We start from the raw sequence: 22,195 nt of genomic DNA, 5'->3' as shown, positions 1-22,195 counted from the left end.
TTCAATGCATGATGGCCAAAGAAGCCAAGTGTGCAACTCAATATGGAATGAAATGCACAAAACACATAAAGGGCCCCAACCTCTATCATGATTGATCAAGAGGCAAGAGATGCACACACAATGCAATGCAACCTAGGCAGGCAAGCAAGCATGCAAATAACTCAAGTGTATAACAAATCTAATGCAACATGAGCATGTTAACATGCAATATGCAATAGGCATACAACCTAAACATGTGGACATGTATAGCATGCAACAACATGCAAAATGAAACAAGCATGCAACAACATAGTGAGATGGACTTACACTAACATGGGTAGCTGTCAAGCATGCCAAAATCAGTGGCCAAATGAGATAAGAACAAGGCCCAAGATTCATGCAAACATGCACATTGCAAGGGCTCCAAGCCTAATGCACAAAATGCAACTCTCCAAGAGCAATGCAAGGATGAAACATGGCATACAATGGCATACATTCCAGCTCTGAAATGGCATACTAAATGGCCCCAAAATGACTCCAAAGCATGCAAACACTCATGTAATGCATTGTTAAAGACTCAAACACCGAAGCTAGTGATATACAATACACTATAGACATGCAAAGCGATGCTCAAATGACGAAACCAACCCCAAAGGGACCTAATGCAGGCCAAAATCAGTGGCAAAATGTGTTGGGATGGTGGCTCGGAACGCACCAAGATGAAGCTCATGCAATGGTCCATAAATGAGGCATACAAGCACAACTCTCAAATGCATTTAAAGAGTGATAAATGCATGACAATATGGCATACATATAAGCTCTGAAATATGATGCATAATGATTCCAAAACATATCAAGGGCCCAAACAACGCATGCTACTGGACCCGATATACAAAGCTAGTAAGCTTGATTGAACTATGACCACATACAACAATGTATGCACGACCCAAAACACTTCAAATAGAGCTAAGGAAGTCTAAAATATGAATAAAATTAGTTTGGATCATGGCCAATATATGCTAGGAAAGGGGGCCAAAACATCATGCAATACAAGCTAGTGAACCATGATTTACACTACAACCCTATGAAGCACATGAGGAGTCACCAAATCAGTCAAAAAAAAAAAAAAAAAACATGGCATGTCAAAATATGACCAAAAACCCACTGAAACTCAGTCAACACATGTTAGAATGAAGTGCTACTTTGATAGGCCATGCAAGGGGTTGTTCTACACATGCAAGATGGACATTCAATATGACAAAACCACCTCTGGACAGAGGTTATGAAGGCCCTAAAACTCACTGAAAAGGGCCTGAAATGAGGCTAGGAAGCATGCAAGTAAAGGCTCCTTTGAAAGGCCATGAAGAGGGTTACTCTACACATGCAAGAGGGACACCTAATATGGCAAAAACAACTCTAGACAGAGCTCATGCAGGTCCTAAAAATCATCAAAAATGGCCTAAAACATGGCTTGGAAACATGCAAATAGGGGCTCCTTTGTAAGGCCAAGAAAGCTAGTAAACAAGACAAGGGGTGAGAGGGTCACCCCTCTCTAATTTTGATGCTCAAAACAGCATGCTAGCCATTGAAAATCCACTGGGTTTCAGTGGCTAAAAGGCCAAACAAAACACAATACAAAGGCCTTAGTGCATGGCTCAAAACAAGATGAAAACAAGCATGCATGGGGGTAGATGACCCCCAACGGAAAAATGACCTAAAACAAACTTGTTAAGAAGCTCAAAATAAGACTTTTTTTCGGTTTATGCCAAAGCCCAAATATGCTTGCAAATATAGCTAAGATATGAAGCAAAATAAGGACCAAAAGGGGGATAAGAGAGTTACCCTTGTAGCCAAGAAAGACAGCAGCTTCTGGACCAAGAAAGTGGCTTCTCAACCTCTAAAAATAAGCTCCAAGGTGCTTAGATGGATGATGGAGATGTTAGGCTAAGAGGTGTAGTGCAAAGGGGCCAAGAACCTAGCACTTTTGGGACCAAAATAGAGAGATGTATGGAGATAGGTGTATGTATGCCTTGGTCAAAAAATCTGAACCTTTGCTAATGAGGGAGAGGGTTTCTCTTATAGAAGAACAAAGGTCCAAGCTTCTCTTAGAAACTTGAGCAAAAGGGCCAAGCTTCTCTTAGAAGCTTGGAGCAAAGGGTCAAGCTTCTTTAAGAAGCCAAAAAAAGGGGTCAAGCTTCTTGGAGAAGCTAAAAAAAGGTCAAGCTTCTTCAAGAAGCTAAAAAGGTTCAAGCTTCTTGGAGAAGCCAAAGAGGATCAAGCTTCTTGGAGAAGCTAAAGAGGTTCAAGCTTCATGGAGAAGCTAAAAAGGTTCAAAAGGTTCAAGCTTTCTCAAGAAGCTTAAAACAAGGGTGCAAATCCTCCATACACATGTATGGAGGGCAGGGTCTGTGCTTACCAGTTGGCACTGCTGGTATGCATAATGCCTAAAAAAGGCAAAGAAAAGGTCTCGGCCAGAAAAAGTGGCCGATTGACCAAAACAATGGTCGGCCGACCAAAAACAATGCCGACCGGCCAATACCTTTGTCCGGTAGCAAGAAAACAGGGCCGGTGGCCTCAAGCCATAGCCGGTGAGGTGTGGGGATGGCCAACAAGCCATTCCCTGCCCTTAGAAGCAAAAACACAAGTGTTTAGTCCATGACCAAGCACAAAATAGATAAGTTGAGAGATCTTGAGGCGAGGCGCATAGCCGAGACCTCCGAGAACTCAAAACGAACACGATCATAGATGATCATCGTGTGTTCAAACGATGACGTCCAAGTCTTGAGGACAGTCAAAAATGGGGTGTCTACAGTATGTTTGTTATTTGTAAAGCCAAGGGCTTAAGATGTAATGAGCGAGACTCAATTTGTGTAACCAGGCAATGACTTGGAAAGATGTAAGTCTACATGGCATTTAACTGGTTGTTAAATAGTAAACCCTGATACATGAAACTATGTTGTTTCTCATACTTATTTCGCATATGAGTTATCTTTATTGTATTATTTTGGGGGTGTTATAATGTTGTTGATTAATCGTGTTTTATTTTGCGTCCTTGTTCTATGAGAGTTAACCAAAAGCCTTGTGTGCGAGTGGTTTCCTTATTACCTATGTTGCAGTGTTAAGCACTCAATGGTGGTTTGGGCATTGTAAGTAGTCAAGACATGATAGATGTCTTAGAGTGCTATTGTTGTTGGGGTTGTTGCTACTGTTATTATTGTTATTAGAGGTATTTGTTCTTGTCTCATAAACTACCGCGAGTTTTTTCGGTTGGGATGTTCGCCCCTTGTCGTTGACTCGAGTCTTGTGAAGCAAGATGTTTCTAATAGTTAGGTGATGTGGGAACATCACGGAGTAGAGGAAGAAAATTGTGAACGTTAGTTGAAAGTCCGCGAGAAGTATCCGGACCTATTTGTTGATGTTTGAACATGTAGTGTGTTATTATTATGATAAATGGAATACGAAAACATTGTATATGTTTTGGAAATGTAGAAACATTGTATATGTTGTTTATGTTTTGGAAAAATACGAGTTTATCATAAACATTGCATATGTTTTGGGAAAATGTAAATTTTAATTTCTATATTGAAACTTGGGTATTGAGTTGATGGCAATGGATGACCGGAGAATGGGCCAAGATGGTGAAATTGATTATCTATCAATATTGTGTATAACTGTTAAACTTGATTTGAAATTTCGGGGACGAAATTCTTTAATGGGGGAAGGTGTGAGACCATGAAATATCCTCTCACATGGATATTGTAGAGATCCAATGAAGGGATGAACTTTGTTCCTATGTCTGCAAAAATGAGCATGATCGGCGCCACCCAACCGAGGTTGTCGGCCGGAGACACTCTGATGCTAAAGTTAGTTCTCTGATTAAAAGAATAAAGCTATGGAAATCAAGAGTATTGGTGTGTAGTGTATAGAGAGAGAGAACCTGTCTTTCTTCTGGAATGGTCCCCCCTTTATATAGATGGGGAGTGTGGTATTTGTTTGGGTTGGACCCATTGTAGGCCTTGTTTGGGTTAGCCCCAATAGGCTAATATATATATTTTTTTTGGCTCCCACAATTGCCCCAAAACATTCATTGTCTGCAGTAGAAAGAATGAGAGTTTTTCCTGCCGAGTTACGCTGTTCAAATAGCTGTTAGTTTTTTTTTGTTGTTGTTGATAAAGAACACTCTGGATAAATGAATAAAATGTATGAATGAATGACTGCATGTATGCTTGAATGTATGTATAAATGTATGTATGTCTATAACATGAGTTCCAAACAAATCATAACGATGGGTCACGGTATTCTTACCCCCGGGCAAGGGTCATAGGCCGCGGTATTATGACCCCCAGGCAAGGGTGTAGGCTACGGTATTCCAACCCCCGAGCGAGGGTGTAGTATATTGCCGAGTGCAAAGAGCGCTTCAAAATATGGACTTTCGTGCCGAGTTAGAGATATTTCTATGTGCCGAGCACGGAAATGATTGCCTGAACCAAATAATGTAGATTAAATAAGGTAGATATATTAGTCGAAAAATGGACCACGGTATTATTACCCCCGAGCGAGGGTGTAGACCGGCGGTATTATAACCCTCGGGTGAGGGTGTAGGTCACGGTATTCTAACCTCCGGGCGTAGGTGCAGGCCGCAGTATTTTAACCCCCGGGCATAGGTGTAAACCGTGGTATTCTAACCCCCGGGCATGGGTCGTAGGCCGCGGTATTATGACCCCCGGGCAAGGGTGTAGGCTTTTGCTGATGGCGCTCCGTGCCGAGTCTGAAGATTACGCTGTACTCGGAGACTTTTGTTGATTTTATGTTGCAACCAAGTGCCAATATGGTAAGGACTTTTGCTAATTTTAATTGCGTAGTTGCTCGGTTTGCGTTTAGTCTAAGGTAGACTTGCCCTATTGCTTTCGAATGACAGAGTTAGTCGGAAGGAATACAGATTGGACTTGCCCCATTGCCCTATGTTGCAGGGAGGATTCGGCTTTGGTATGACGGCGCACAAAAATATGCAAACTACCGATTGCCAAATGCGAATTGCCGACTGCCAAGTGGTAACGGTTGACTGCCAAGTGTAATGTATGGCCCCAAAATTGGCACTTGCTTGGAGCGGTGTGAAAAGGAGCAGGAGTATGTAACTCAAGGAAATGTCATTGTAATGTTTGTACCAAGTTGACCGAGATGCTAGTATTATGCCGAGATATTAGTGCCGAGCAAGATCGTGTATACTGGACTACGTATCGAAGTTGCCGAATACTGTGGCCGATGTTGCTACATAAAGTTGACAATGCATGAAGTTGACAAATAATGTTGTTTAGCCGAATAAAGTTGATGCACGGCTGAATAATGATCATGCATAGTGGAATTAATAATGGTGCCGAATAATCTTGCCGAGTAAAGTTGATGCACTGTCGAGTAACTGGTGTCAAAACATCGGTGTCTTTCATATATGATGTGATTTTGCTGAAAAGTTGGTCAGCTACACTTGGGTCAGTCATTGTGTCAATCTTTTGGTCGGCGATTTTTCTTAGCTTCGCGATGTGTCGGCATCCCTTCGAAGTTGGATATGCTAAGAACTTTGTTGGCAATGGTTGCCAATTTATTGAACTTGTTTGTCTTGTCCAATGTATATTTGCCCCAGTGCTTTTGAATAAGATTGGTTATTCGGAAGGAATAAAATTGACTTGGGCCAAAATTGTTGAGGAGGCCGATAAAAATTTGAAACGGATTTCGTGCCATTGTTCGGTGCTGTGGCGATATTGGAATGAAGCCGAGACAAAGTAGGGGGCTGGGTGATATGCGAAGTGAGCCATTGCGCTCAATTCTTTGAATAAAATGGGCAATTTTTTTTTTTTTTTTAATTTGCAAATTCTGACCATACGAATGTGTTCAGGAGGTGACAAATAGTTGGAAATGACTATTGGATCGTTGTAATCGGACAACGGATAGCGTAGTTGTACCCAAAGTGGATTGGAAGGCTCAGATCAACATGGTGTAATGTAACTGTGAAGCACTGGATAATTTTTCATAGTTGGATGTCATTTTCTCCAGCGAAACTAGGCAATTTTTTGGGCAAACTTTGAGTAGCTCATACGGCTTCGTTTGAGCTCCCATTTTGACGCAGTTTGCTGCGTTGGACTCATTGTGATGAGTATTTCACGTTGGTATGGGCAAAATGTGAATTTGACGGCTTTGGAAATTTCAGTTTGTCGGAAAATGTGATCCGTATCACAACTTTCGGCGAACTTTGGTTACTTCTTGGCTTCTCGGGTTGGTGGGTTTGAAATCTTTGAGCCGATACGAATCCTGTAGTATTATTAGATGTGGATTTCGGCAAGTCGACATGCTAGTTCTAAGCCGATGCCGAGATTATTGTAGCCAAATATTGTTGCCGAAGCCGAGATGTTAAAGCTGAATAAGTTGTCGATGATAGACTATGGCGTTGATATTAATGTTGATATGCCAAATGAAATGCTGAATAAATTGTGAGTTTGCAGAGTTGTTATGCCAAATAATAAGCCGAATAAGTTGTCTAAGCTGAGTTGTAGCGGTGCTGAATAATCTTACGTCGTTGATATTGATATGCCAAATGAAATGACGAATAAATTGCGGATGCCAAATAATGTTAATGAATTAATGGTGAACGCATTTGAGCTTTGTGGTCCGCAAAAATGTAGTTGGAAGAATTTGTTTGTAATGGCATTATGATCGGCAAGTCCGTAATAGCATTATGATTGGCAAGCAGAGTTGAAAATTGTTGAGAATGTGCTCGGCAAGCAGAGTTGAAAATTGTTCGTAACTTATGATCGGCAAGTCCGTAATGGCATTTGTGCCAATTCAACATGTTGATAGCTATTCGGCATGACCATGTCATTGTCGAATAATCAATGTGATGCCGAGGGTAAAGGATAAGCTTCAATGAACTGGCAAGCCAATGGGCCAATGGCATTTTGCCGAGTAATGTTGTTAAATTGCCAAAACTCATGTAGACTCACTCACCAAACCACGTCCAGAGAATATCAAACATGAAATGCCATGAAATACAGGGATGAAACCATGAAAAGAAAAACTTCAGAGTATAAAATGTATGCATGAATTAGCTTTGAAGAAGGAAGAAGTCAAATCATTACTCCAATTTGGATGCTTAAAGACTAAATGGTTTATGTTTGCATTTTATTAGAGTGAGAGAGAGAGAGAGAGAGAGAGAGAGCTTGAAGCATACAAGTTTTTAACTCATTGAAGTTTCAGACCCCACAGTGGCCGAAGCTTCGTGCACTACCCTTGTTTTATTTTATTGAAGTTCCAGAATGAGCCCGAATATTAAAATAATTATGCACCGGGCAGTCTTGCCGAATAATCAATGTTAGCTGATTAATGATACCGAGCCGATTCAATGTAGGGAATGAAATTTGGTGAGATTTGATGTTTCCATGAATGGGTGTGCTGAACAACTTGGTACCCTCACGGCTGCTGTATTGTATTTTATTTATTTAGTTTTATGTTGATTTTCATTTTTTTTAAATAAATGCAAGCAACAATTTATATATGCACATATATCTATAAACTTTGTCAAGTCATTCAATAAAGGTTGGACACCACCTATGAGTCTAAATGTATATAAATAAATGAATTGAGTTTGGCCGAACAACCGTGTTGAATTGTCGAAAAGAGGCTCTCTTTAAGAAAAGTGAAACCCATTTGTAGAGAGAGAAAATGGAAATGACCATGAATTCTATGTTGTTTTAAAACTTTTTACTGAGATTCACAATGAACAAAAAACTCTATTTTGTAAGCACAAACATATGTACCTCCAATCCACAAACCAATCTTAAATTAATTTTCAGAGAGCAAGATCAATCAGTGTTGTTAAATTTTTACTTACAAGAACATGTTTGCTTCTCTCTTCGTTGAACTCTTGCAGATGTTTCCCACAGACGGCGCCAATTGTGAGACCATGAAATATCCTCTCACATGGATGTTGTAGAGATCTAACGAAGGGATGAACTTTGTTCCTATGTCTGCAAAAATGAGCATGACCGGCGCCACCCAACTGGGGTTGCCAGCCGGAGACACTCCGATGCTAAAGTGAGTCCTCTGATTGAAAGAATAAAGCTATGGAAATCAAGAGTATTGGTGCGTAGTGTAGAGAGAGAGAACCTGCCTTTCTTCCTGGATGGCCCCCCCTTTATATAGATGGGGGGTATGGCATTTGTTTGGGTTGGACCCATTGTAGGCCTTGTTTGGGTTAGCCCTAATAGGCTAATATATATTTTTTTCTGGCTCCCACAAAAGGTTATAGTGATCCCGATTTTGACCAGACCCTGGTTGCATCCCATATTCGGGTTTAATGATTTCATATTGTTGTTTACCTCTTAATTGCCTTGTATCTCCTTGAATTGGGCTTTCAGGTTGTTGTGGTTGTGTTTGGACAAGTTAGTCACTTGTTTTTCAAATCTTTTGTTGCCTAGATTTTTGGTCGTCCACTTGAGCGGGCTTTGCAAACTCTCAATACTTTTGCAAGTCTGCAAAACTATTAGGAGAGTGTATTCTACGCTCGAGCGGCGTTTCCTATGCTCAAGCGGGTGTGCGCTCGAGCGGCCATTCTTGCACTCAAGCGATGTTCTTATGTCTGCAAAATTATTGGATGTGTGTTTTCTACACTCAAGTGTCACTTCTTGTGCTAAAGTGGCAAGTGTTTTTTTCATTGTGTCTTGGCTCTCGAGCAAAATAACTTATTGTGTATGACTTAAGCGTCAACTCTTGCGCTCGAGTGTACTGTGCGTATATCAAATCGCAGCAGCACCTTTTTACAACAATTTTTCAAATCTTTTTCTCTCAAAACCTTAGATCTAGAGCCTCTCTCTCTCTCTAAAACTTACCTTCTCTCTACATTTTCACCTAGATCTAGTGATTTATTTACCCGTGTGCCTTTGTTAAAAAGGTAAAATATCTCAAGAGCTACATTTTGATCTGAATAGAACTTGCTTTTGGCATCGTTGGAGTTCCCCCATTGCTTCATTTGGTCTTGTAAACTTGAGGTAGGGATTTTTTATGCTTCTATATGACTTTTAACTTAGTTATTTGTTTTGCAAAAACATCATTGTTATTTTGGGAGGATTGGAAGAAACCTAGGGTTTTGGTTTAAATTCCAAATAGGGGTTTTCAAATGGGAGTATCGAAAATGGTTATGGAAGTGGTTATGAGGTTATATGGTAACAAAATGGTTGATTTTGATACTTGGGCTGAATAGTATGGAAAAAGGACAAATTTTCCCTAAAATGTTTTAGATATTTATTTTGTATAAATAAATGAAATTGGTATTGTAAATGTGAAATTGGATGAATGTTGATGTAAACGGTGGAATTACGTATGTACTACCTCACACCTATGGAAATTTAGATAATTTATCTGTCTTGAGATTGTATATCTGTTTAGAAATATCTGTTTTAGGCTATCGGTGGAGGATATCTATGATTGTTGTAGAAATTGGAAGAGGATTAGGTAAATTAAAACTCATTTCTCATTTGTTGTCATTGAATATGACAATGTTTTTACATACATTGTATATGTATGATGTTTGGGAGGAGATAGAAGATATACTCCATGTATGATTATGTCTTTAATTACATTTTATCTATATCATGTTTGGGAGGAGATAGGGGAAGGACTCCATTGAATTCAGTTGGCTAGAGCGTCCAGGGTGAAAGTCTCAAAAATCACCATTATATATGGGTGTCGATTCCCGCGGACAAAATGTTTGGAAAATGGAAAATAGAAGTGATTGTATAATGATTATGCTGGTTAAAGACTTATTGAGTCTGAATGAAATGGACTATTGTTATGAAGTGTAATAATACTGTTGGTGCTGCACGTTTTGCAAAGAAATCATGAAACGGTTTATCAATAATATTGTAAGTGCATCTTTACCCTCATATCTTCGTTAAGTTTCATATGTTGTACTGGATTCTTTCTACTGGGTTTTGGCTCACCCTATGTGAGAAAACCATTTTTAGATGTTGGTGATATGCTTCCGCCAAGGCAGTAGCTTAGAGGAATTTGGAGCAAGAGCTTCTATTTTTGTTGTATCAATTTTGTGTAGCCAAGGACTTAAAATTGTGTTAAGCTAGGCTCATTTTTGTTGTAACCAAGCAGCAACTTGGAAAGATATAAGCCATTAGGGCAAATGAATATTTGTGTAACTTTTATTCTTGTATCTGTCTCTCATGTATATTGAACTCCGATGAATGAAAGCATGTTAATTCAATTACATTTACATTTATGAGATGGGTTTGTGTATTTACTTTGGGGCGTTACAGTCATTGTTAAAAAACTCAAAACATCTAAGATTTACACAACCATTGTTGGGCTAGCATTAGATTGATCTAAATTTATGTGAATCTAATTTCAATTTATACGGTAACACATACGCAGAACGTATGGGTTCTACAATCAAGCCCACTCATTGTTGGTTACACTTTCCATAACCAAGCATTCTTGGAAAAGATCAACTCACAAATCGGTTCATTTCTAAGTTTTAAATACGAAAACTTAGAATCACGTAATAATCGGTACACAAGAAAGAATCCCAAGTTGAAAACACCTAGTATAAGCTAAACAAGTGAAGTTGGTTATTACTAAAGCTTAATCACCCAAAAAAATTGAAATTGAACTCACAAACATTGCATCACTAACACTACTTTGACAATGTGCTACATACAAAGAGTTGTGTTGCATATGCATGTGCACGCGCGCAAGAGAGGGAGAGAGAGAAAAGATTCTTAATCCAATCAGCCATTCAGTTTAAATTTCTTGTCCTCCTTACACAAAGATTGCAATTAAAATAAACTGTGCTCCATGAATGATAAGAAAGAAAAAGAAATCAAGTATTCAATTAAGGGGAAGCCAAAATAAAATGCTCTGAATGCGCACTGCGAACAGTGAACAAATTTAACTACATAAAGTGATCCTAACGTCAGGAAAAAATTCAGCAAAACACAAGTTTAGCATCAGGAAGTTGGACCATAGAATGGTACTAGCATTGACAACATCAAGCAGCATATCTTTTACACTATCCACTCCAACTCCCTTGCATAACTGAGTGTCTGATTGATGAGTTGCAGAGATGGTATCTCCTTGCAAGGTGTCGATTCTTTTGCCTTTCGAAAAATCACAAACCCGTTCTTTATCTCCCACTCAGGATGCTCCGGCAAATTGCATGTAAAACGTGGCTTATCAAAGAACCCTTGCATTGGGCACCAAATCAAGAACAAGGCTTCCATGTTGGTGGATTTTGGTATTATCATTAATACAAGGTTAATTTGCTATCACTTGAGTATAGAATGATAACCAATAAATAATGCATTTATTCCAACTCCACAAAGCCCATGCATCTAGTCTCTATTTGATTCATTGATTTGGTGATTTAAAAATAAAAAAAAAAAGGGAACAAAAAGTAGAAAGTAAGTCATTTTTCTTCGCTTCTTACCTTGGAAAATAGTGCAGAAAAGAAAACATGGTGAAAAAAAAGGAGCAATGTCAACTTTTAAACATTATTTTTTTCCCTCTTATTTTTTATTTCTTACCATTTCTTATTATTTTTTTAATTTAATATTTATTTATGTACAACAAAAAAAAAATTCTTTCTCATTTATTTATGCTTTCCCTCACCATTTCCAAGCACCAAACTGAAACCTAACAGACTATTGAGAAGCAGATAGAGAAACAACAACTACTAAAACAGGATGTAGAATCCAATTTTATTATGTACACACTGTAATATTCCATATCATATTACGCAACAAAATTTTGCTCAATACAGCTCCTGGCCAAGAGGGGGCAAGTAAAAATGATAGGTAATAAAGAACAAAAAGAATTGACTTCTAATTAGGTGGTTAGTACGTCCCTTTAACTATAAACCACCAAAGTAGATCCAGCCATTAATGTATTCCATTGGTTAACAATAAGAATGAAAATGAGCTTAACAACAAAAAATTTACCTCTTTGACATATTCAAAAAGTTCTTTGTCCGAAGGGAACAACAATATTTTACGGGCATCATCAATTGAAAGTGAATCGCAGGCCTTTTCGCTACATCCAGCTATTTCATCTCAGCGAAAGAAAATGAATTGCTAAGGGCATAAAACTAACCACACTTTCTACCAAGTAGACAATGTGTGTATCTAAATCTATAACATACCAATCCACACTTTCCAAAGTGCTCATGCTACTAGAGTTGGAATGAACAAAATAAGAAACAACAAGAGCGAGCGATCTCTCCACAGTGCATATGTATACATAGAGAATGTATGCATAAATCCCACTTCTCAGGTCGCTAACTTGATATTATGAAAAAATGTAGCAAAAGAGATATAAAACCGTGATAACCAAAACAAAATAACATAGGTCTCACTTCATACAATTCAAATTTAGTAGGAAGGTCAATGTTGCTACCAAGCAGATAATGTGCATATGTAAAAGCAGTAATACCAACCAACACTTTCCAAAGTGCAAATGCTACCATAGTTGGAATGGAAAAAATAAGAAAAGACAAGTGATTGATCAGTCCACAGCACATATGTATAAAAAGAATTTATGTTTAAATCTCTGTTCTCGGGTCACTCACTTGATATTATGAACAAACGTAGCAAAAGGGATAGAAAAACAAGTTAACCAAAATAAATCAACATAGACCTCACCATAAGTCAAATGTAGTGGTATAGTCAATGTTGCTACCAAGTAGACAATGTGCGTATGTAAAAGCAGTAATACCAACCAACATGCATTTAATTTGCATCATTATTTCCACCCAAACGAAATTCAACTATTGGCTGCAACTGTCCACTAGCAAACTCTCATAAATGCCCCCATTTTCCTCTACTTTAAAGAATACATGATGTTATATGAACGGAATGAACAACTATAATCAAATAAAACACCCCAAAAAATCAGCTATTATTTCAACTCTTCTCTCTTCTTTTAATCACTGCCATGAGTAAAGTCATGTAGTTTATATGTCTGTCTTGCCCAACAGATCCATGAAATAAACTTAAGCTTCATGGGGTACAATCTGTCTCGCACTCAAGTCACAATTGTAAGCCCCCTCCATAAACTATTGTTCGAGTTCTACAACATGCTTGGTACAATTATTCTCCATAGCACTAGCTGAAATCAATTCCAATTCAGTGTGGAATTCAACAATTCTATTCTGCACAAGGAGTCTCAAAATGTTGAGACCTAAGATAGGATACTCCTGAGGAGATGGTGGAAGGCCACCACTACTCCATCAAAGAAAAAAGAAATCATGGCCATTACCTTTCAAATTCAAAAGGTAAACAAGATAAATAAGATAAGTCACCAGTAAGCTCACTCTTAGAACCAGACAGAAATCAACAATGGCCATGCCTGTCTCAATTGCATTATTGAACACTAACTACCCAATTTATCAACACATCGTCAACCACATTACCCCAACTATATGCCAGTAAAAATAAAAAGAGTCGTTCACTATCATAAAATTACCATGTAGGATGTTTTGCCTTTATTGTTAACTACTTGAGGACTTTCTAAAAGCGGCACACTTCAACATATGGATCAGGCAGGAAGGAACACAAATAGCCATGTTCCAAAAAAAAAATACAAAATCCTTGATATACCTTAAATTCATTCTAATTGTTTGGATAAGTTACTGTGCACTGAGTGTCACATGTACACTAGCTCCTCCTCCATTACCGCAACTAGGATTAGCTAATTCAAATTAATACAGATATGAAGCATATAGAAGTTATATCTTGAAGGCAATGCATTTAAAAATATGTTTCTCATCCAACACAATAATTTATCACATAGGTATGCAGCAAGACAACATAAACTGAAGTTGGTGTTTTTGGCCATCAAATCCAACTGCTACTACTTGCACCAACCAAAAAAAAAAAGAAAAAAAGAAAAAGAAAAAGAAAAAGAAAGAAAGGGTCTATAAGAAAAATGTGGTTTCAATCTGAAGAAACCAAAATGTTAAAATAATAGCGCACACAAATTAGAACATTTAAACAATTCATTGTTCGGTTTAGTTTTCTGAAGTCATCTAACCTGTCACGCCCCACTTTTATTTACTCGAAGTATAACCAAACTCATTGACTTAATTCCATTTCAGAGATAACATGCGGAAATAAACTCATACATTCAACTCGTAGAAGTGAATAACAACACTCTCATTCGTATGCAAAGTGAAAACAACATGAGCATGCTGAATAAATTGCCCTTGGGCTTACATCACTTAATTAATCAAGAAGAAGGGTACAACCCTTTTACACATACGGCATCCGCCAATACAATAGAGGCCCCGTGGCCAACAAATAACAAGATCCAAATCTTGTAGCACATCCTGCTCTACACCTGAAAAAGATTCAACAACGTGGGATGAACATATAGTCCAGTAGGGATCTCAACATGGCCCTCAACAATAACAACTTATAGATAGCTATGATCATGGATGCTCAATCTCATACTAGAATAGTAATGTGACAGTTTATACAAAATATACATAAGTATGAACTTTTCTCGAAAACAACCACATCAATCAACGCCATAGGTGATTCATCTTTCCTTTTTTTTTTTCCTTACATTAACCCCCGTTCCCAATCTTTCATAACATTAACAATTACTTAGGAAATAATTTCACTATGCCCATTACTTTCTTCCATTTTCCATACATACAACAGATGTGCCTTTTCAAAACATATTTTTAAAAAGTTGTTCTCCTTCACACTTTCCAAATGACAAAATGACATTTTGGTTCGTTCCCAATACAATCATAACTATACGTGCATATCTTTATAAGAAGGGAGGTAACAACTCACTAACATGTATATAATCAACCAATGAGGTAACTTGGCCCTCCAAAACTGTAACCAACCAAATCCATGATATTCTCAGATACAATGGAACTACAACAACAAAACTTTGCTCTACCAGCTATGTGTGTAGTAAGCCAAAGATACACCTGTCACAACAACCTACCAGTTTAACAGGCGCTAGCTGGAAGGGTATGGTGCCTTTGATTCTCAGCGCAGTCAGTTCTCCACGCGCTAGCTAGAAGGTCACGGTACCTCTGATTTTGAGCGCAAGGTATGACACCACCAACCAAAATAAAACAGGGCATAACTAACATGTATAACACATATACATAAACCATCAAGATACAAGCAATGTGTTAAAGTATATGAACACATAATTAATTTCTCCCGAGCAAGTATACATATATAATGTATCTCAGCATTTCATCGCATACAATGCTCAATCAACAGTGGTGTAACGCATACAAAACAATCCAACACATCCGTGTCATCCTCCACCGATAACCAAGGACAAAACCTCTAGATGCAAATATTTAGTACATCTATTAAAGACTCAATTACTATGAGACCACAAACCCAACAACAATATTAACATGTTAGTTAAAGATACAATCCCTTACATGTGTGTGTTCAACACTCAAGAAATAACTTCGTCCCTTTTATTATCACCAAACCAAATCTGTGGATAATAAAGCCATAACTCATATTAGTCCATTATATTCATTTCAAACCCATTCCAAAGCCATGGTTAATCCCTTAGGCATTAACACCTTCACCCAACACACAATAACAATAGAGATTTATAACATAGGTTAACTACCCTCCATTTTAATTTACCAAATCAAAATATAATTTAGAGCTTTTTCTTCTTTCAACTATAACACGCAAATTTACACTCCAATTAGCCCAAAACAACCATCAATGATAAGGTAATCACTTTCAAACAACCAACCCTAGGTTCCTTCCCATGATTTCCAAACAAATCCAACGTGGATATGATTTTCATGCAATACAAAACTACCACATGTATAGTGATCCCGGGTTTGTCCCCTTTATGTACAATGTTCCGGTCGTAGGTTCCGTGGAGTTGGTGGTTGTATGTCTTGTTGTCATCCTTTAGATTCCGTATGTCTGAGTTTTAGGATGTGTTGGGCATGTTTCGAGCATGCTGGTTGAGACTTAGTCCCTTTCCTTGGTACGCTCGAGCGGGTACCCATGCGCTCGAGCGGAGTTGGATTTTTAGTTGTACGCTCGAGCGGACCATATCATGCTCGAGCAGAGTTTTCACATTTCCAGTATCTGTGCCTCTACAAAACTTCTGCAGATGTGCTTTTCACGCTCAAGCGGGTTTCCTTACGCTCGAGCCGGTCACACTCGAGCGGGTCTGTTGGCGCTCGAGCGGGGTGTTCATTGACTGCGAAAGTTCTGAGAGGGGGTAATCTACGCTCGAGCGAATTGGTTTTCGTGCTCGAGCGGATGTATTTTGTTCTTGGGTCCTGGCGCTCGAGTGGGCCTTCTTGCGCTCGAGCGGGTCCAGTTTTTGTGCTTAACGCTCGAGCGTTCTATTCTCCGCTCGAGCGGATCATGCGTATATCAGTTGGCAGCTGTGCATTTTTTAATCAGATTTCAAGATCCTTTCTCTCTCTTACTTTTCTGAAAAAGCCATTTGAGAGCTTCTCTCACTAAAACTCAACTTCTCTCTAAGTATTGATCTAGTAGGAGTGATTTCCTCACATTTGGCCCTTACAAAAGTTGTGTTGATCGTCGAGGGCTACGTTTTGATCCGAGCATATTGAGTTTTGGAGCACTTTGGGTGTCGTCATCCTCTCCCTTTGAGCTCCGAATTTGAGGTAGGGATATCCTACTCCTCCATATGAGTTTTGTCTTTGAATTTTAGCATTTTGATATGTTGGGGGTTGTTGGGTATTTTTTGAGAAAGTTTGGGTCTTTGTGTAATTTTACAAAAGATGGGGGTTTGTTATATGTAAACCTGTATGCATGTTTGATATAGAGAAATGAGGCTAATGTTGAACTATTGAAGAAAATGGAACCTTAGTGTTGTTATGTAGATTATGGGTAAAGCCCTAATCACATTGATAAATTAATTTGTACAAGAAATTTAGGGAATTGAGAAATTGAATAGGAAATATTCAAATTAGAAAGATATGGGGTTAAAGGGTGTAGTTGGACTCACTTATCGCTCACCTAGTTAAACTGTTGATAATATATCAAATTGGTGCATTTATTTCCTATTTAGAAATAACTGTATTGGAATATCGGTGGAGGATAGTCTTGATTGTTGCAGGCAATATATGATGATTAGGCAAACTAAAGCTAATCTATTGAGTATGCTAATGAACATGGCAATTGGTTTAATACATCAAAATGTTGTATTGATAGGTTGAATTTGTATATGATAATTGTTCATATACATTGTATTGTGTGGGAAGAGAAAGGGGCTGTACTCCACGGTTTATTGGAAGAATGGGGCTGAACCTCTAAACCGAATCTTGTGACAGTGATATAGCACTACAATGTGTATCAAGCTGCGAATTAAAAGTGTCTTTGTTTCATTAATACAGCACTACAATGTGTATTATTTGAGATTTATGTAAGTGTTTGTTTTGATTTGATATAGCACTAAAATGTATATCATTATCATTCGTGAAATATGGAATTGTTTGTTTGATTTGATATAGCACTAAAATGTATATCGTTGAGAAATATGAAAATGTTTTGTTTGACTTAGATATGACACCAACATGTATACCCATCATGAATTTTGAAAGTGTTCTAGTGGGGAGTTATGATCTCATCAAATGATTTGGCCAGGGCACTGAGCCTTGTTTTCAAACTCTAAGTTGAATAAGAAATGGAAAGTGAGTTGTAACACGGACACGAATGTCATGGAACAATAATGTGAGGTAAACGAGTGTACAAGTGTTGACCATCTATCAACTGCTAATCTTTTAGTCATTGCTTATAGTTGGTTTAGTGTATTTCTACTGGGCTATGGCTCACCCTATATGGGACACCATTTTTAGGTACAGGAAGCATGCCACCTCCAAGGACATAGCTTGAGAGGCTAGAGGCAGGCAGACGTTTGTGGTTGTGTTATCTTTTGTTTTGTTACATGTAATTTCAAGCCAAGGGCTTAATGTGCATTTGAGTTAGTACTCTCTTCTTTGTAACCAAGTGTTAACTTGGAAAACTATAAGCCCGTAAGGCATTTTCTTTTGTTGTTAGCACGTAATGCTTTGTAAAGAATTACTCTGATGAATAGAATGATGTTTATCTCTTATATCAATGCATGTCTAAATTGATGGGATTAATGTTATTATTTTGAGGGCATGACAACTTGGTATCATAGCGTACCGGGTTCGAATACTTTGGGTACGTGGGAAGTGATTAGTATCACAATGGGTTTGTCTCGCTTGTTAGAGACTTAGATGTAATGTTATGTGCTTATGTGATAACATGTTTATGTGACTATGTGGGTATGGAATGTAGTTTGTTGGATGTTGATTGGATCCTTGGGTTTCTAGGAGTCCTGTTGCAAAGGCCCCTGATCAATGTTGTTTCTAACCGGAACTCTAGTAACGCCTCGGGACTATCATTATCCAGAAATGAAATTCGTAAGTGCTTAGGTGTTTATGTGCTTACGTGGAATGAATTACAGCTATCCATCATGTTAGGACGCTAGTGAAATAGTTTCGGCACCCTGGTTATTGTGCTAATACCTTGTTATTTTTACTAGGATGCCTAGACGAGGGAGTTGTGATTTCCCTCCTTCCGCACGGGAAGAGTTGAGGAGACAGTTTGTGGAGTTACGCCAAGGTACTACACCCTTGGTGCAGTTTGAAACATGGTTTGCTAACCTGTCGAGGTTTGCTCCAGAATTGGTGGAGACGGAGGAATTGCGTTGTTCGGAATTTGAGAGTAGGCTGTGTGACGACATCCGTGAAAGGATTACGGGGTCATGGCATAGGAGTTATAGTGTGCTTGTCCGGGCTGCAACTAATGTGGAGGCAGCGGTGCTAGCTATGGGGCAAAATAGGGAAGAGGCCACGTTTTTTAGTGTTGGTCGGGTTAGGGAGGAGGCTACTTCGACGACTCCTGTGATTCAGAGTGTTGGTAGGCCTTTTAAGAGGCAGAAGGGTTTTAATCCACAACAATTTCAGAGAGCTCAACCCGGCTCTACTTTTCTAGTGTCGAGTCTAGGTTTGGGAAAGGGTGAACGTAAGGTTGTCACTTGTTTCGAATGTGGTCAGCTTGGCCACAAGTCCCTAGCTTGCCCACAGAATAAGAGAGCAGGGTTGGTAGTCCGACCAGTAGTTGTACCATCAGAATCATCTAATCAGTTGGGTTTTGGGCCGATCGATTGCTCGGTAGGGAAGCAGTCGTTGGGGACTTCATCAGCTCAAACTTTAAACCATTCTTGTGCTAAGGAACCGTTTACTTGTTGGGTGTGTAATCAGCCAGGTCATTTCAGTCATTTCTGTACTCAGCGAGGGGCTTCTACAGTGCTAAGGAACCGTTTCCTAAGTCCCACTTGGGGAAGTCTGCAATTGTTCCAGTTGGGGCACAACAGTAGTTCTTGTCCGTGGCTTGTAAGCTCGTAGGTTATCTTATGTTTGGGGATGACCAACTTTGACGGTCCAGCGAGGGACGGCAGTAGTGGTAGTACTGATGGGATGGTTTTGTTTCGACTAATCCATTTTGTAATCGGTGGTTTATTGTTTTGTAATCATTGGGTTCTGTTGTGTAACCAATGTGTTTTGGGGATGTTGAAACATCTGAACTATATGTTTATTTATATATATATATATATATAAATATATATATATATATATATATATTCCTTGTTTGTTAACTTCCATGGATTGGGTAGATTGGAGCTTGTTGTAGCACTAAAGTCTTATTAATGTAATAAGTTGTTGTGTGACCATAAAATTCTTGGTAATAATGTAGTTATATGCGTGTGACTTGGTTTGGAAAAATGAGGGCTGAGAAGCCATGCGTTCAAATTTGGAAGAATTTTGAGGGATGCGTATCCTAATCAGGACTATTATGGGGCTAGAGTAGTTATATTTACCGGGAGTACGGAACTTCTTGGCGCTACTCATTTAATCTCATGTGTTTGGTAAGGAATTTCGGTCTCTTGTCGGGAGAACTCCTCGAGAGGATGTGAAGTGTGTGATTAATACTAGGTGTAGTATATATTTAACATGATGCTTTGCGGAGTCATAGTGCATAATTTCGTTAGGACTAGACTTATCCCTTCATGATAGGTAATGTCGCCAAATTTGCATTTGTACCGACAGGTAGTTTGATTAGAGAGAGTGTGAAACCCTATATAAGATAGTGGTTATTGGCATCGGGAGTGGTGTGTGGTGAGCAGCTGATGTTATATCCTGAGCGGTGGTGTAATGGGTGTTTCTGAAGCTCCCAGACTCCTTTCTAATGGTTGAATACGATAGGTTTGTACCTTAATACCGGGTAGGTCAAGTGATGCTGACGATGGGATTGGTTGGGTGTATAACCCATGGTTTGGGTGTGAACCGTGAGTAGAGTCACTGTGGTTTGGTCTTTGCGAAGAAAGGTTTGGGATGTTAATGAGAAGGTTGAGGACTTTTACTCCTCCAGAAATTTAGGATGGTGAATCTTTGAAAGCCTTGTTGGCGACAGGCGACGATGTCAGGTTTTGGTTCATGGTGGTTATCTAGCGGTAGCATTGGCTGGTGGTTTGGCACGGAGGCTGGGCCTCTTGATGGTACTCTCGGGATGAGTGACAACTAAGATGCGGGGTAAAGAGTGGACCCTATGGGTCATGGAGGGACTCAGTATTGAAGTAAGATAGCTTGCAAAATAAGGAGGTTTTGCCTAGTGCGGTATGTGTTAGTGTGTGGTTCGTAGGTTGTTATTAGATGATGTGTAGAAGGGGATCAGTACTAGAAAATCCCAGGTGAAAACCTTGATAAGGCAATGGTGTGGTTTCTTATTGAAGTCGAGAGGTTGGATGTTTGGTTAAGTCAGGTCACTTCGACATAAGTGTCCGTCATCCAGTTTGGATAGTGGTAACACAAACGAGGTGGTAAGGTTGTGAAGAGTGAGTGAGGCACTCTGCTAGAATCATTTTTATTCGTTAGGGCCTTGTTCTTGCGTTGTAAGGCATGAGCGTGTGCAATGTTATCCTTTAGGTCGTTGCGTTGTTGGGAACTTCAAATGTTTAGGAATCCCTTCTTGAAAGTTCTATTTTTGGGTATTGCGTCATCACTGTGAGTATGGTGAGTTTTGTGGGTTGGCTGTGTTGAGATTCACTCAGGGGTCATTGTGTACTTTTCGTAAACTAAAATAATTTTTGAATCGAAACGTGAGTTTTGCTACCCTTATTTTCGGGAAAATAATTTGAGAGAAATCTTTGAGTTCGGCTGTGGCCAGATGTAAATGACATATTTAGTGGTAGCCTTACGAACCTGAATATTTTACGAGAAGTTAGACTCGACCTAGCCTGAGTTGCTGGCTATATGCTATGTGATTTTGGCGAGACCTTGAAGTAGTGGGGTAGTAATGTGCCGTAATGTTGTTCCTTACCCGTGCTTCGTCTTACATACGTGTTTTGTGAGAGTTGACTGGAAGCCTTGTGTACAAATGTTTTCGTGTTTCCTTCGTTGGGATATTTAGTACCAAATACTGGTTTGAGTGTTGTGAGTAGTCGAGACGTGGTGGATGTCTCAAAACACTGTAGTGATTGATTATGTCTTACTATTATCATTGTTATCGAGTCTGGCTAGGCCGGACTTTTCCATTCGTAAGGTATTATGAAAACGTAATGGGGGTTGAGGAAACCACTTGGGTGAGTGAATTTCAGGTCCGCGAGAAAAAACCGGATCTATCTCTAATTGTTGAGCACTTGTTGTATCTTTATTGTGTTGTTAAAATTTAAGAGCATTGAACATGTCTTAAGTTGTGTAACATTGCGTATGTTGAATGTATTGTAGAACTAGAAATATATCAGGAACACTGACTATGATATGTATGACATTGTGAACCATGTATGTTGGAAATTGTTAGATTTAAAGGAATGCATGTTGTAGCATATATTGTAAATGGCCCCTTGAATAGGGGTGAAGTGACCAGTAATGGGTCAAGTTGTTAAATATTAAATTGTGATATTGTTGAGAAATTGATTTAACTTAAACATTATGAAACATGTCAATGAGATGTATTTGGCAAGTGAATTGTGGATGGTCATGTGTTATGAATGACGCCGTGTTTATGAAAAATGTTTACAAAACTTTTAAGTTTTGCATGGAAAATGCAAAGTTTGTTTTGGAATGCCAACGTTGAAAATTTGATTTTCTTTG

The 22,195-nt window shown here is 38.8% G+C and overlaps 1 pseudogene; it reads right to left on the bottom strand.

Annotated features, from left to right (window-relative positions):
- Positions 1-11,015: 11,015 nt before the first annotated feature.
- The window catches only part of LOC114266330 (26S proteasome non-ATPase regulatory subunit 8 homolog A-like), a 28,779-nt pseudogene continuing 17,599 nt past the window's right edge, over positions 11,016-22,195 (bottom strand).

This window comes from Camellia sinensis, chromosome 13 (assembly GCF_055761805.1).
Source record: "Camellia sinensis isolate YWXY chromosome 13, ASM5576180v1, whole genome shotgun sequence".
NCBI lineage: Eukaryota > Viridiplantae > Streptophyta > Magnoliopsida > Ericales > Theaceae > Camellia > Camellia sinensis.
The sequence above is the reverse complement of the archived record's forward strand: the minus strand, read 5'-3'. Positions and strand labels throughout refer to the sequence as shown.